The sequence below is a fragment of the Lepisosteus platostomus genome, chromosome 7 (genome assembly GCF_059453375.1).
Source record: "Lepisosteus platostomus isolate fLepPlt1 chromosome 7, fLepPlt1.hap1, whole genome shotgun sequence".
NCBI classification, from domain to species: Eukaryota; Metazoa; Chordata; class Actinopteri; order Semionotiformes; family Lepisosteidae; genus Lepisosteus; species Lepisosteus platostomus.
Window position 1 is genome coordinate 28189226 of NC_142617.1, and position 15749 is coordinate 28204974.

General features: G+C 39.4%; 1 protein-coding gene and 1 long non-coding RNA gene across 5 annotated transcripts in view; one reads left to right on the forward strand and one right to left on the reverse strand.

Moving 5' to 3' along the window:
* The window catches only part of tmprss15 (transmembrane serine protease 15), a 299749-nt gene that overhangs the window by 206951 nt on the left and 77049 nt on the right, over window positions 1–15749 (reverse strand). The window lies entirely within an intron of this gene.
* LOC148658489 (uncharacterized) lies at window positions 204–6448 on the forward strand. Of its 2 annotated transcripts, XR_015940087.1 has the most exons (4): window positions 204–253; window positions 4920–5153; window positions 5312–5593; window positions 5644–6448. It is a non-coding gene; the product is annotated as an uncharacterized LOC148658489 (long non-coding RNA). The 2 variants fall into 2 exon arrangements; XR_015940086.1 differs by having other exon boundaries at window positions 4920–5593.

Sequence of the window (15749 nt, forward strand, 5' to 3'; positions counted from 1 at the left end):
GATACTGGATGTGCTTTCCCAGTTGAAAGATACTGGACGTGTTTTCCCAGTTGTAATATACTGGATGTGTTTTCCCAGTTGAAAGATACTGGACGTGTTTTCCCAGTTGAAAGATACTGGATGTAGTCTCCCAGTTGAAAGATACTGGCAGAGGACGGTGGGGTCGAGATAGAGGAATTGTTGAGAAATAGCATTCCCCTGTTAGTGTGGTAACCTGAGCTGTACGTGTAGTGGAGCCGGGGACTGTAACTTGGTAAGATAAAGCTAAAGGAAAATAACTTTGTTCGTGTGATACTGTAATTAACATAAAGGTTGCTGAACACATGGGTGGTCGCAGAGGATAGAAAATGGTTTGGTGTGAAGAAAAATTAGTGGAGGTGTCTGACTGGGTGTAAAAAAAAAGAAATTAGATTAAAGCAAAGTGAAACTTTAAAAGAAATATGGACTGTCAGATGGAATTTAGTCTGAACAGGAATGTAGAAAAATGTATGAACATTGGGATAAAAATAATACGAAATATTTGAGAATTCAACACAATATCATAGAGAAAACGGAATGGGATGAGATGCAAAACCCCTGACGGAAAAGCTAAAACCAATGGATGAACGAAATTAAGTTATATATGCAGAAAAAGAAAAAGCAAAAGTAGAAATAGAATGCCTTAAGATAGAATCTGGGAGAAGGGTGGGAATTAGTGTGGAGATTTTTGAAAGAGCATTACCCACCGAAAACTGATTGGAGAAAAGTAACAGCATGTCAGCAGAAGAAAATGAGGATGTTTCAGATTTTACGGAAAGGTTTATAACTTTATGGATAGTATACTCGGGGTTAGACGATGAAAATGAAGTGAATGAAGATACTTACATAGTAATAAAACAAATTTACTTGAGTGGGTTAAAACCTGATGTTGCCAAGAATGTACAACTATGCTTTCCTGATATTATGGAGAGCGGAGACAGATTTGATTTAATAACCCTCGAAGCATGTATGCAGAGGTGCAAGCGCTGCAAATGGGAGGTAAAAAGACTCCCAAGGAGGAGAAAAAGGAGCAATTATAGTGCAACTTTAATATTATAATGAGATATAAGATCCCTTCAAGAAAATAATGAGGAATGGGATAAATCTTCTGATTGGGCATATCCAGATGGGGGGGGTGTTAACTAGCCCTGGGGAAAAGGGGGACAAAACCCCAAAGATAAAACCACTAATAAGCTGGTGCGCAATTACAAAAAAAACCTGCATTTTTTGGAGAAATTATAAGAAAGAGGATTGCTTTCACATTTAAAGAACATGTCAGAAGCTGTAACATGAAATAATAGATTTAATCTAGTAAGCCCCTTTGTAGCCTTCCTAAATTTATCTCAGGATTTAAATAAAAGTGAAATAATCTTACAGTGTGCAGTAACTGGGGGACACAGGAGCACAGCTGTCCTGTTTTTAGACTAAAACAGCATAAAGATGTGATATAAAGTGTAGCGGTGAGGCTTATTAATAAGGCAGAATTAAGTGTTTCTGAGCTTCCCAAATGAGGCCCCATTTCTCTGTTCATCTCTGTGGTGCACCCACAGAGAAACCATTCATGCAAGATGTTTTCTTTTGATAAGGACAGCTCCCAAAGGGGGATGCACTTAGCTAAGCCTGGCTATCAAGATCAATGGTCACCCATTGGCGCCTATCTGTCTAGGGAGTGCCAGTTGGACATCTGGACTGCATTACTAAGTGTCAGGACTAAGTGACTCATATCTCACCTTGATCAACCAATCAGGGACTGGTAGGGCCGAGTAACCCACGTGGGACTCTGATGCCCATGGAACTTTCAGCCAATCAATGAGCTGAAGTTCCTCCAGGTAAAAACAGGCAACACAGAGATTCAACAAGATTCAGAAGGGATTCTGGAGAGGATTCTGTGGACTGTTCTAAAGGGAATTCAAAGGAGAATTCCAGGGCAGGACGGCCCAGGAGCAGAAGGCTCCCAAGGGCAGGACATTCTCGCAGCGCTTCCTGACCATCCTGAGACTCAGCCCGGACAACCACGGAACGGCCAGTGTGTCCGAGTGCCAGAACTTTCCTTTGTTCTAAGAGTCTAGAGTGGAGGTTGCCAGAGAGTAACCAGCAGCAGGCCTCGTGAACAGGTCGGAACTGTGGACAGCTGAATCACTATTCAGAACTAGCTCTTCATTAGGAACGAACCGGTCCTCTTCCTGACTTGCTGGGACCCACAGTCATCTTTTCTCCTGTGCACAAACTTTGCTAGTTAAAGCCAACACTAACTAGCCGGTCAGTGAGCATCAGCAGCGCACCGTCGCAAGCCGCACAGCACAGCCTGGCACCGAGCCAGAGAGCGCGGATTGGACAGCAACAGCCTGCAACTGTTTCTTTGTGCCCGCAGGAGATCTGAATCCCCAAAGATTGGATGAGTATTCAACTTCAATGCATTACAGCTCAAGAATTCAATTGTTATCCCAACCAGTTGATATCAATTTAATTCCTACGAGTTATGTACTTGTTTCGAGTATCTAATGTAGAAGTTATAACCAAGTTCATTTATGAAACGGTCTTAATGAATGATATACTGAACGTATGTCCTCTTGATATATGTAACACTTCGTAACTGATTGAATATATATCTTTTGTATTCTGATAACCCTTTCGATAAGATCTGTTAGGTTTACATGCATATTCTATGTATTAATAAATGTATCCTCGTGTATTAGTACCTGTGTGTGTGCGTTGTTTGAGTTATGTCGCATGGTTGGACTCTAAAGCCATCAAAAGAATCAACTTTGTGATTTACTGCTACAATTAATAATTGTCTCAGTAAATGCCCAAACCCTACAGAACTGGTGCCTTCAGAGAGCAACTACATTACATTTTGGCTATGGCAACGTTACATATTTGGCGTCCCTGAACGGCTGAATCACTACAAAAGTTTTCTAATGGGTAACAGGAGGCTACAGGAGAAGGGGGGCAAGGGTTGTGTTCAAAGCATATACAGTACAGTACAAGCTTTCACAGTATGCTTGGGAAAAGATGTACAATTTCAACTTCTGATGTGGGTGGGGGACACCCCAGAACTATTGGGGTAGGATGCCCTGCAGCATTTATAAGGAATTTCTGTCTGAAATAGCATTTATGTGAACTACCTCAATAGAGCTATGTGATATTGTGATTGTTTTACCTAATGAGGGAATCCATAAGGCCAGGCTTCTCCAAGTATTAGATCGTTGGACGGAATAAAGGGTATAAAACCAACTACATGATAAAGCCAGGGTGAATTCCTTCTCAGAACAAGCTCGCCTGGTGATGAACTGGCTAAAGGGAGGTATTGCAGAAAAAATTGCCTTGACCCCTGCAGCAGAAACCGTTTTTTAATGTTTTGAAACAAGCTTTCTTGCAGGCTGGATTCCCTCAGATATCTGTATGTAAGTGAAAGAAATGGGTTGTGAGCTGTTGTGCTGGTGCAGGAGCATGGAGGTAGGCATTGTCTGGTGGGTTATTATTCAGGACCCCTCGATGCGGTGGCCACGGGGCCGTGTTTATGTGTTGTGCAGGCTACCTGCCTGGCTGTATAAACTGTGAATAATCTGGAGTAGAACCAGCAGACCGAATGAAAAGATTTAATTGAAACTTGTAAATATGCTAAATGGAAAATTGTATCGATTTTTATAGACTGTATATATATACATTTGGTGTATGCCACAATTTTGGATGGCGGTGGAGGAATAGGGATTTCCTCAACGCTGCAGGGACTCCAGTTAAGAATGCTGGGTTTGTCTCTGAACTGTTAGAAGCTTTGCAGCTACTGACTAAAGTAGCTGTGGTAGTGTAAATCACATAATAAAGAAATGTTTCCAGTAACTCCAGGGAACAACTTTGCAGATGCAGCTGTCAGGTGAGCAGTCCTGGTAGAGCAGGAGTCTTAGACCCCTGTGAAACCTCTGTTGGTGAAAAGGGGAGAGCTACAGGACATTTATGCTGAGGCCTCTAAAGCAGAGAAAAGGACATGGTTAGAAAAGAATGTGGGGCTGCATGATGATTGGGTGTGGTGTTGCCAGCACACTGGACGCCCCGCATGCCCTCACAGCCTAATGCCCTTTGTAGCCTGACAAATGCACTCTGTCGGACACCCAGGTGTGAGTCAAATGGTATGCCGGTTACCCAAAACTGGGTGGGGACCTGGTTTGAAGCAGTAGCCACTTATGTGGTATCTCGATGTGATGCTTATCGAAGGAACTCAACTACAGTTCAGGTGTGGGTGCAACAGCTCAAAAGGCCTGCTCCTGAGGAACCTTTCATGCACTGGCAAATTGTAAAGGGAAACCTTGGCTCTTATTATAATAATAATAATTGCTTACACTTATATAGCACTTTTTCTGGACACTCCACTCAAAGTGCTTTACAGATAATGGGGACTCCCCTCCACCACCACCACCAATGTGCAGCATCCACCTGGATGATGCGACTGCAGCCATAGTGCGCCAGAACGCTCACCACACGTCAGCTATCAGTGGGGAGGAGAGCAGAGTAATGTAGACAATTCATAGAGGGGGATTATTAAGAGGCCATGATTGGTAAGGGCCATTGGGAAATTTGGCCAGAACGCCAGTGTTACACCCCTACTCTTTTCAAGAGATGCCCTGGGATTGTTAATGACCACAGAGAGTCAGGACCTCGGTTTTACGTCTCATCCGAAGGACGGCACCTGTTTACAGTATAGTGTCCCCGTCACTATACTGGGGCATTAGGACCCACATGGACCGCAGGGTGAGCTCCCCCTGCTGGCCCCACTAACACCTCTTCGTTTTTCCCAGGAGGTCTCCCATCCAGGTACTGACCAGGCTCACACCTGCTTAGCTTCAGTGGGTTGCCAGTTGTGAGTTGCAGGGTGATATGGCTGCTGATATAACCTGTTTTTCCAGTGTGTTGCTGCCACTGCCTCTGTGTCTATCAAACAATTGATGATGAAGATAAGCCCTCGGTGGGCACTGCCCTGCCGCTTGTATTATGATGAAGGGATGCACTTCACAGGGAAAGTGTGTCAGGCTGTGGCTGAATTTTTTGGGGTGAGATTACCCTCGGTCTGCTGAAACAGTGGAACGAAGGAACAGAACTCTGAAAGATCGACGAAACATCAAACTAAAGGAAGATCGTGGGTAGATGCTCTGCCTGCGGTCCTGTGTAGCCTGCAGGCTGGATCAAACAGAACTGTGTAAAAGAGCCTGTTTGATATCATCACGGGCCAACCAACAAAACTTCCTGGAGGGCCAAATATGGCTAATGGATCATTGAATTTGCTAATTCTCTATTGTAGTATTGTAGATTGTTAATTGAAGCAGTGCATGGGGCTGGTGAACAGGTGCTGGACGTTTGGGGACCTCCAGTAGAGGGAAGACACGACCTGATACCTGCCAAGTGGGTGTGGGTGAGGAAGATATACCCATGTCAGATGTTGCAACCCTGCTGGGGAGGGACCATATCAAGTGCAACTGACTACCGACTGAGTGACAGGATGAGATCGCTGGATCTACGCGTCGCACTGCCACCGAGCCACTGCATCAGAGACTGAGTGAACATTAATTATTATATTGTTACTGTTTCTGTTTGTTGAGCTTCCTGAGGGAGGCCGACAGTGTGCCTGTTAAGTGTGAGGAGTTTTACTTCGATAAATGGGGATATGGAATCAATACTTTATCAACAAGCCACAAATAATAATCAGATCTCACGTTGGGTTTGTAATACTATAAAAGATGCTCATGGGAATAATCCCCTTTGATAGAGGTGATTATTAAGATTTATTGGCATGGGTAAATAGTTCTGCTTTTAGTCTGAGTGTAATTCAAATGTATTAGAATGAAACGAACCATATGCTTCCTGTTATAATCACAGTTCTAGCCCATCCTCTATTAAGGTGATAGACAGCTGTTTAGGTGAGCGAAGACTAAGCTGTACTTGTATTCCAGACAATTCTGAGCACATTAATGACTTAGCACAGCACGTTTATGATGAAGAACAATAAAAATATATCATAATTATAATCCAGATGATTGAGGCATTGGTGCGTGGCTACAGTCTGTGCTAGGAACATGGGGAGGGTCTCTGGTTCAATACATATTTGTGGGTCTGGTATTATTAATAATGATCATATTGTTAATATCCTGCTTGAAAAACATGTGGACTAAAGCTGCTGCTTCTGTGCTACTTGTACACCATGAAGGGAACACATAGGTCAAGAATGATTTCCTGGGAAAGGTTTCTACAGATGCAGCCATTCAAAATGCGCGGGCGATACCGCATTATTTTCCAGTACGCTGTACGCAGTCTACCGCGAGTTACCGGTAAATACCGCGAGTTACCGGTAAATACCGCTAGCAAAATAATAGTATCCGGAATTTCCGCAAGGTGGAGCTAATAAAGCTCAACCTCTCATGTTTGAGCTGTCGCCATCAAAGTCTTTAACAAAGATATTACTAATAGTATTAATAATGAATGACCTTGGACAAGCTGTAAGTGTAAACTCAAAGTATTGCCCTGGTCCACATTTCTTTTTTCATTGACTGTCTTTGTAAAAGTAACACCACAGCATTTCGCAATCACGCATTTTTTTCCAATCATGCAAAGTACAGTAATTTTTGAGAATCGATTTACCATGCCTTTCACATGCTCATAAAAGAGATTGATTAAGGAAAATAAACATATTACCGTATGCAAACTGTACTGTATACAGTATGTATATGTATATTTAATGTCTTAACTGTGCCCGTTTAAGTATTGAATATTCATATGGAATTTTACCACTGAAGGGAAATCTTAGTAGCTGAGCATAAAAAGAATAGGAGCATACTGCAACATGTGTGAAGGCCATAAACGATATTAATTTTGGAACATAAACATACAGTATATGGCTGGTCTCGGTACGAAACATGGTTTCATTATGACCAGAATCGGTCTTGAGATATTTTTAACTTGATTTACAGTATTTGAGAGGTATGTCTTAACACCGATACTACGTAAATACTGCTCACGTATATGTTTCTAGGTTTATATTATGCATTTCATACAGTCAAATTACTTTTGAGCAACTGATAAGAAGCGCGAAACGGTATGCCCAGGGCTTTCTAGTTTTCATTTTGTTTTAATGTAGTGCAGTGGACTGATTAGAGATATCAAGTACATACAAGTCATTTTTTAAATGTTGTAGTTCGTCTTGTAAAAATGTTACGAGTACATCATCTGTCAACAATTACACAGGTTCTGTTTCCATATTGCGGATTTTGGTTACGTAATATTATTTTCTAGATGCAGCCATTCAAAGAGCGCGGTACAGACAGGTACCGCAGGTAATTGGCTGCGGTATCGCGTATCATGACGCAAGATGATGCGGTTCGTGATTGGTTGACCGACAGGGGCACTCGTGGTCCGTTGGTCTGTTGTAGAAAGACTTACTGTAAATGTCTTTACTGTGCCCATTGTAGATATTGAATTTTACCACTGAAGGGAAATCTTAGTAGCTGAGCATAAAAAGAATAGGAGCATACTGTAACGCGTGTGAAGGCCATAAACGATATTAATTTTGGAACATAAACATACAGTATATAGCTGGTCTTGGTACTTTAAAGAAAAAAATATACACCAGTATTCCATTTCTCCCTAAACATATTAAGCTTCGAAGTCTTTAACTAACGTGATACCGGAGTCAACAAGCATACTTTTAGAATTTGATTAAAAGGGAATATAATATGGAATCGCGTATCTAAAGAATTTAATAATGGTATGATTATATTCGTGTACTGCGACAGGGCTGTGTAAGGCTGTTTCGCCTCCCTGTGAATGCGAGTTGTCTTGTAGCCTACTGGTCTAGGTGCGTGACTAACACCGCACAGGTTGTGTGTTCGAATCCAGCTGGTGCTGGACTTTTCTTTTAACAAACATTTCTTCGAAAAAATAGAATAGCGATATTATGGACAATCAATTGACTTTTATATTTCAAAATATCGCAACATGATCGATTCTAAGTCATTTTTAATAACAATGAATAGTCACCTTCTTCCTTTCTGACAGCGGTTCCTTCTTCTATTGTGTGTGTGTGTGCAACAGAGTAAATTTTTATAGAGAAATGGAGGCTGGACAGTATGCGTTACAATATAAACATTTATATTGATTTAAATCATGTTCTGATTTAAATCGCAAACGCGTGTTTAATTATGTGTTTTTTAATCATAATCAGGCTAATGCATTTCTACATTTTCTGTATGAACCAGCTTAGAGGTTCATACAGAAAGACAGCTTGTGTTTAAATTGAGTGTAAGGTAATTTATGCTTCTAAAGTAATGGTCAGCATTTATTATTGTACTGTGCTATAAACTTGTTCTGTGCCTAGTCACATTATTTTATAGCGTTCTTATAGTGTTATCAAATCTGGTGGCGCTGTGTGTTAGTTTCCTGACTCCCATGTCACATGGTCTGTGATTGAACCCCATGGAACTATGACTTTATTTTTTAACAAACATTTCTTCGAAAAAATGAAACGTTTCCCTTGGTCAGAGATTAAATAAAACCTCACTCGCACCAAACAAATTTATATTTCTAAATATCACAACATGATCGAATTTAAGTCATTTTAATAACAATGAATAGTCACCTATGCGTTACAAAATAAACATTTATATTGATTTAAATTGCGTTTAAATCGCCTTTATTTAAAACCCACAAATAAAGCTGATACTGTTTAGACTTTTAATCATTTAAAACTGTATTACAGCAGCACAATGCACAATGCAACGTAAATCGCTTTCTTTGTCTTCTGTGTAATAATGTTCACCCCTCTGTCCAGCAAATTAACAATAGTAATAATAATGAACTTTATTGTATATGGCGCCTTTAAAGGTGGCTCCTCAAAGCGCTTTACAGGTTAAAAACAATAACAACAATACTGTTAGGCTGGGCAAACGATTGTTTTTTGATGAAATCCAAAATGAGATATAATGATGTGTTCCGGCTTAGACATTAAGGAAGAGCATAACACGTGGGCGGCGTAGAGGTCGGCTCTGGCTTTCACATCTACTGTATACACTGCAAGTACAACCCCCTCTCTGCAGGAGTGCTGGCTGTGACGAATTAAACCGGTTTCACAGGTATTTTCAAAGTAGAAGCAGGCGAGATTTCCAGCGAAAGACACCTCCCCCCCCAAAAACCCAGTAAGTACAGTACTAGTTAAGAAAGGCGAGGCTCCTCAATGAAATCGCTTTAACATGCTAATACGTTGGTGTAACAGTCCGGGCGTGGCAAGCTACTAATTTCAACCCGACCACGGCGAAAGGAACCCTTCTTTCATTTGAAGACAATGAACATACTTTAGCCCTGAATGAATTAATAGCAAACATGGTTTACATAAAAGCCCTTTTAGCCTTTGTCACTAATGAAACAAAGGTCACTAGCCTTTGTCACTAATGAAACCACTAAATAAAGACATAAATATAAAAATATTAAGATTTTTAAAATACATGACTTTGCTAAAATTTTTTTGAAAATAAAAACGATTACAAACGCCAGGGGAGAGAGAGAACAGGGGAGGGATGTTGGTTTTGCATAAGGGGCGGGGCTATGGAAATGAGGTATGTTTGGGAATGTGGAGTTACATGTTCTGGCTGTTTGTGAATTATCGTTGTTGAGTATGGAGTGTTGACGTATTGGTTTTGTGTAATGCTTTATGTTGAAAATTGAGATGGATTTTGTTTATGATAAAGAGGATAAACTGGGATGGGAGGAGGGTTTGGTTTTGCATAAGGGGATTATGATAATTGGAGGAATTTGCGAAAGTATAATGGTTTGATATATTTGATTTTGTATTGTGGTCATTATCTATGTTTTTGGTTGGTATTATGTTTATATGGTTGTTTTTGTTGGTTGGTTGTTATTATGGTTATTAATAATACGATCTATAGTTGAAATCTGAGCCTAAATAAAAAGAAAAAGCAATGATTAGGTTTATGAGCAATCTAATTACTTATTCGTTTAAAACGCTATATAAAATAAAGTTTATTATTAATTTGCTGGACAGAGCGGTGAACATTATTATGCATAAGGCGAAACAGCCCTACACAGCCCTGTCGCAGTACACGAATATAATCATATCGTTTTAAATTCTTTAGATACGCGATTCCACATTATATTAGCAGAAAAGCTTAAAACTACCACTTTTTCACACGCTATTTCACATGTTAGTTAAATTTAATTTATTTATATATTATATATTTATATCTCTCACCAAGGGAAACGTTTCATTTTTTCAAATAAATGTTTGTTAAAAAGAGAGTCATAGTTCTAGTGGGATTCGATCACAGACCGTGTGACATGGGAGTCAGGAACCTAACACACAGCACCACCGGCAAGGTCACATGCAGACTGCTGAAAAAGCACTACAGAAACATTATCAACAGACAATGTACAGCGTGTACTATTCTTGTGTTGCGGTACATGAATATAATTATATCGTTATTAATTTCGTTAGATACGCGATTCCATATTATATTCCCTTTTAATCAAATTCTAAAAGTATGCTTGTTGACTACGGTATCTCTTTAGTTAAAGACTTTGATGCTTAAAGTGTTTAGGGAGAAATGGAATACTGGTGTGTATTTTTTTCTTTAAAGTACCAAGACCAGCCATATACTGTATGTTTATGTTCCAAAATTAATATCGTTTATGGCCTTCACACGGGTTACAGTATGCTCCTATTCTTTTTATGCTCAGTTACTAAGATTTCCCTTCAGTGGTAAAATTCAATATCTACAACGGGCACAGTAAAGACGTTTACTGTAAGTCTTTCTACGTCAGACCAACGGACCACGAGTGCCCGTCGGTCAACCAATCATGTACCGCGGTACCCCGCGTCATCTTGCGTCACGATGCGCGACGCCGTAGCCAATTACCTCCGGTACGTGTCTGTTCCACACACTTTGAATGGCTGCATCTGTACATCTCTTATCTAGAGGTAGAACATAATTGGTAGAGCAATAATGTTCTAAGGGAGGACTGAAGAATGAAGAGATAAGAGAGATGCCTGGGAAGTGAGATAATAATATCATTTTTGTGTTTTTGTATGTTTTTTGCAAACTATGCAGTCTAGTGGCTTGATGTAGGCTTTGTGCTCAAATGTATATAAAGATGCTGCCTGTCCTTGGTCAGTAAGATAAGGGCATATATTTGGTAAGCTGGCTATATGCCCAGAATATGAAAAGAACTAACTGTTGTCTAGTCTACAATTTAGATATAATTAATTGGCAGGTGTTGCTTTTTCATCATTTGTTTAGAATATGTCATAGTAACTCTTTGTGTTTTAGGTATAAAGGACCATCTTCAGCTACTTATTTTTTAAGTCTGGTGGTTGCAAGCCACACTTCCATATGCATATGAATAAAGAGACTTCTGCTTCACAGACACCTGAACTTTGTCATTTGTTTGTCACTACACTTCCAAACGAGAACAAAATTGCGACAATTTTATTAACGGGCTGTTTCAGTAATACTATATATATACTTTCAGTAAGTATTTATTTTAAGTAATAAATTAACAATAAATGTAAATGTTTTTTGATATGTAGTTGTTGTGAATGTCTGTAGAGAGTATCTTATTTTTTGTTTTGGTTTTAGTTTTGTAGCCAAAGGCTACATTATCATTCTCACAAGGAAGATTAATAAACATAGACATAAACATAATCTCATGGCTAAATAGTCAAGTCTAGCCAAAAGAGAAAACATCAACTTTATTTAAACTCCAACAAAAGTATTGATGGTTTTTAATTACCGTACTTTTATGGAACATGACTTTGCCAAAATGTATTTAAAAATAAAAAACGATTACGATTGGCATGCCTGTAGCTTTTTCGCACGGCTGTAGCCTGTAGCTAAAAAGGCAGTGAAAATATGTCTGTCTTTCCGTGTGGGGAAGGGGGACTGTCTTTGATTGGAAAGCACGACAATTCTACTCTGAGAATGCCCGTTGTCTTTTCACTGATAAACTTGTGTTAACAGAAACCACAGTATGCTTAAGAGTTGTCAGACCGGTTTTTATTTATTTTTCGGCACAGGTCAGGTCTGGCTTTTTTCTGGAAAACCATAACTCTGGTCTTATCCAAAATTGACTGTCAGCGCCCAGGTCTAACTGTGCTCCTCCAGCAGTGCCAAGTTCTGCTGCTAACCCTGTTCTGTGGGTGACAGCAGGACCAGGTCATCTGCATAGAGCAAGAACTTTATTTCTGTTACAAGCTGCCCAGCCGTGTGGTTGAAGCTGATACCCTGGATTCTCTCCAGACACAGCTGTGTGAGCTCGACCAGTCAGGACAAGAGGCTCTACTGTACACAGAGAGGGGCGGGAGGGGGGAACAAGCTGATACCCTGGCTTCTCACACAAACCATAACAATCAAGAAATAGGTTTATTCCATGCTGAAAAAAAGAAGAAAAAAAACACATTCCATAGGAATCAGCGCCTTTATATAGCGCCTTTAAAGGTGGCTTCTCAAAGCGCTCTACTGGATAAAAACAACAATAACAACAACAATATTGTATTCCATTGCACTAAGACAGATCGTCTTTAAATCAATTGTTGATTTAAAGTTTGACAGTAAATGTTAATATTGTAACACATACAGCCTCCATTTCTTTATAAAAAATGTAAAAATCATTTGCGCAGCCTAAGGGGGGGGGGGTCTGCTCTCAGTGACAGATGACAATCCTCCATACACTCAAGTGAAAAATTAATAACGCCAATGTAAACCTTGTATTTACAATTTGTTGATAAAAACATGTTAAGTTCTCTAAGGCTTTGTGATAGTTTACCCAGGGATCTGTGTAAGCATGCATGGTGACTATTCATAGTTATTAAAAAATGACTTAGATTCAAACATGTTGTGATATTTAGAAATATAAAAAGTCAATTAATTGTCCATAATACTGCTATTTTATTTTTTCAAAGAAATGTTTATTAAAAGAAAAGTCATGGCACGGGCTGGATTTGAAGAGCCGACCTCTCACTTACCAGACCAGCACTTAGACCACAGCGCTTCTCACAAGGTCGCATGAGGAGTGGTGAAACAACCCTACACATACCGTGTCAAGAGACATTGTACAGCGTGTACTATTGTGTTGTAGTACATGAATATAATTATATCGTTATTAATTTCTTTAGATACGGGATTCCATATTATATTCTCTATTAATGAAATTCTAAAAGCATGCTTGTTTGCTCCGGTATCGAGCGTATTCGCAGAAAAGGTTAAAACTACCACTTTTTATACATATGTTATTTCACGTTAGTTAAAGTCTTCGATGCTTAAAATGTTTAGGGAGAAATGGAATACTGGTGTGTAATTTTTCTTTTAAGTAACGAGACCAGCCATATACAGTTTACATACTGTAATACTCTATGTTTATGTTCCAAAATTAATATTGTTTATGGCCTTAACACACATTCTGCTCCTATTCTTTTTATGCTCAGCTACTAAAATTTCCCGGTAAAAATATGCCCGCATTACGCCCGCATTACGTGTTTGTGCCGCGCACTTTGAATGGCTGCATCTGTAGATTGCATAGCTGTGTTTTTTTATACTTGTTTTGCAGCCATTTGTTTTTTTTCTGATCTCAAGTCAAGAGACGAGATCCCCCAACACCAGAGAGTACTTATTAAGGAATACAAGGAATAATTTTTGTTTAGCTACAGTTTCAAGAAACTGTGTAACCATACCTTTAAATCATCCATACATCCTATGTGCCGTGAGCACCACAGTACAAACAAATCACATGCTTATATACTCAAAACGAACATAACCAACTGTATTAAACCACAAGAAACAGGGGTTTTCTAAGCAAATGCCCAAAGACATCACTTGTTTGGTCATAAGGAACAATTTTTTATAAAACAAATTGAACATATGTCTGATTGCAGCAAGCATTACTGAAAGGATTTAATTTAAGAAATTATGACATTTATTTATTTATTTGCTGAATTGATTAAAAAATAAAACTATAAATGTTTGGGCACCAGTATCATTCAGTACTTAGGAATCCCAGACCCAAAAGTTTCTTGTAGCCAGCTAACTGTCTTTCTATTCTTGCTTTAGGAATTTTTTCCCTACTCTTCTTTGCAGATCGCTTCTAGTTCAGAAATATTCTTGGGTCATCTTGCATACATCTTGCATACTCTACCCATAGATTTTCAATAACATTCAAGTCTGGGGACTGTGAAGACCATTCCAAAACCTTAATTTTTCATTTATTGAAGTAGTTCAATGGTTGATTTTGAGATATGTTTTGGATTGTCTTGTAATATCTAACCTCTTTTCAGCTTCAGTTTCTTCACTGACTGTGGAACATTAGCTTCCAGGATTTGTTCATACTTAGTAGAATCTATTCTTCCCTCTACCTGCATATTTCCTGTGCCACTTGCTGCCACACAACCCCAAAACATAATAGATCCACGCACATGCTTAACAGTTGACAAGGTGTTCTTTTCTTCAATTGCTTCTCTTTTTTTTCTCCTGTAGCGGCAATGCTTATTAATCAGAATTGTCAGAATTGATTGTTGCTGTGCTTTCCTAAATGAGGCCCCATCTCTTTTTCTCAAGCTATTCATGCGGTTCTGATTTAAGGTGTTTTCTCTCAGATAAGGAGCAACTCCCAAATGGGGATTCACCCAGCCATGCTTGGCACCTATCTGTCTGTGAGATTCTTGAGAAAATCTGGATTGCGGTCCTAGATGTCAGAGGCCATTGTTGATATGGGGGTTTTACTTTGCATTCCTGAGCAGTCTACCAGCAGTTCTGTTGGAGATTTTTCTTGGTTTTCCAGATTTTGTCTTGACTTCAAAGATCCCCTTAACTTCCATTTCACAATGATATTGTGGACAGTAGAAATTGCAAGCAGGAAGCATTAAGATGTCTTTTTATAGCTTTTCCTTGCTTTGTAAGAGTCAATTATCTTTAGTTTCTGATCCTCAGTCAGCTACTTATAGGAGCCCATGGTTGTTGAGTGTAAGCACAACACCCTGAGAGGTTCAAAGAATCAGAAAATGTATGAAGCTCTGGAACTGTCATCACCTGACTTACATTAAGGCCTAACAAGTCAATTAACGTCTTAGACCTTAAATAAAAAATAACACTAGTGGATCAACTTTTGCATATGCCACATTTACTGAGCTTCTTTTCGCTTAGAAAATCAACAAAACATGTAATTTTACCAGCGGTGCCCAAACTTTTGCTTAAAACCGTATACTGATGGAAAAAAGAATCACAACACTCATTGTTGGACTGAAATTTCAACCTTCATTTCTGAAATAACAAATAAACAAATGAGAATAATAAGAAAACAAAACAGTACAACAACAATAAAAAAACAGGAAAACAATAACAACTGTGAACATTAGCAACAATCGTCTTGCAGTCCTGCAGTATCTTGTAAGACCACCTCATGCAGCCGCCAAAGCTTGACACCTCTGATGCATAGAGCCAATGACCTTCTTGTAGTGTGCTCTCTGAAGGCACCAGTTCTGTAGGGTTTGGGCATTTACTGGGACAATTATTAATTGTAGCAGTAAATCACAAAATTGATTATTTTGATGGCTTTAGAATCCAACCATGCGATATAACTCAAACAACGCACACACACACACACAACGCACACACACAGGTACTCTCTGGCAACCTCCACTCTAGACTCTTAGAACAAAGGACAGTTCTGGCAGTCGGACACACTGGCCG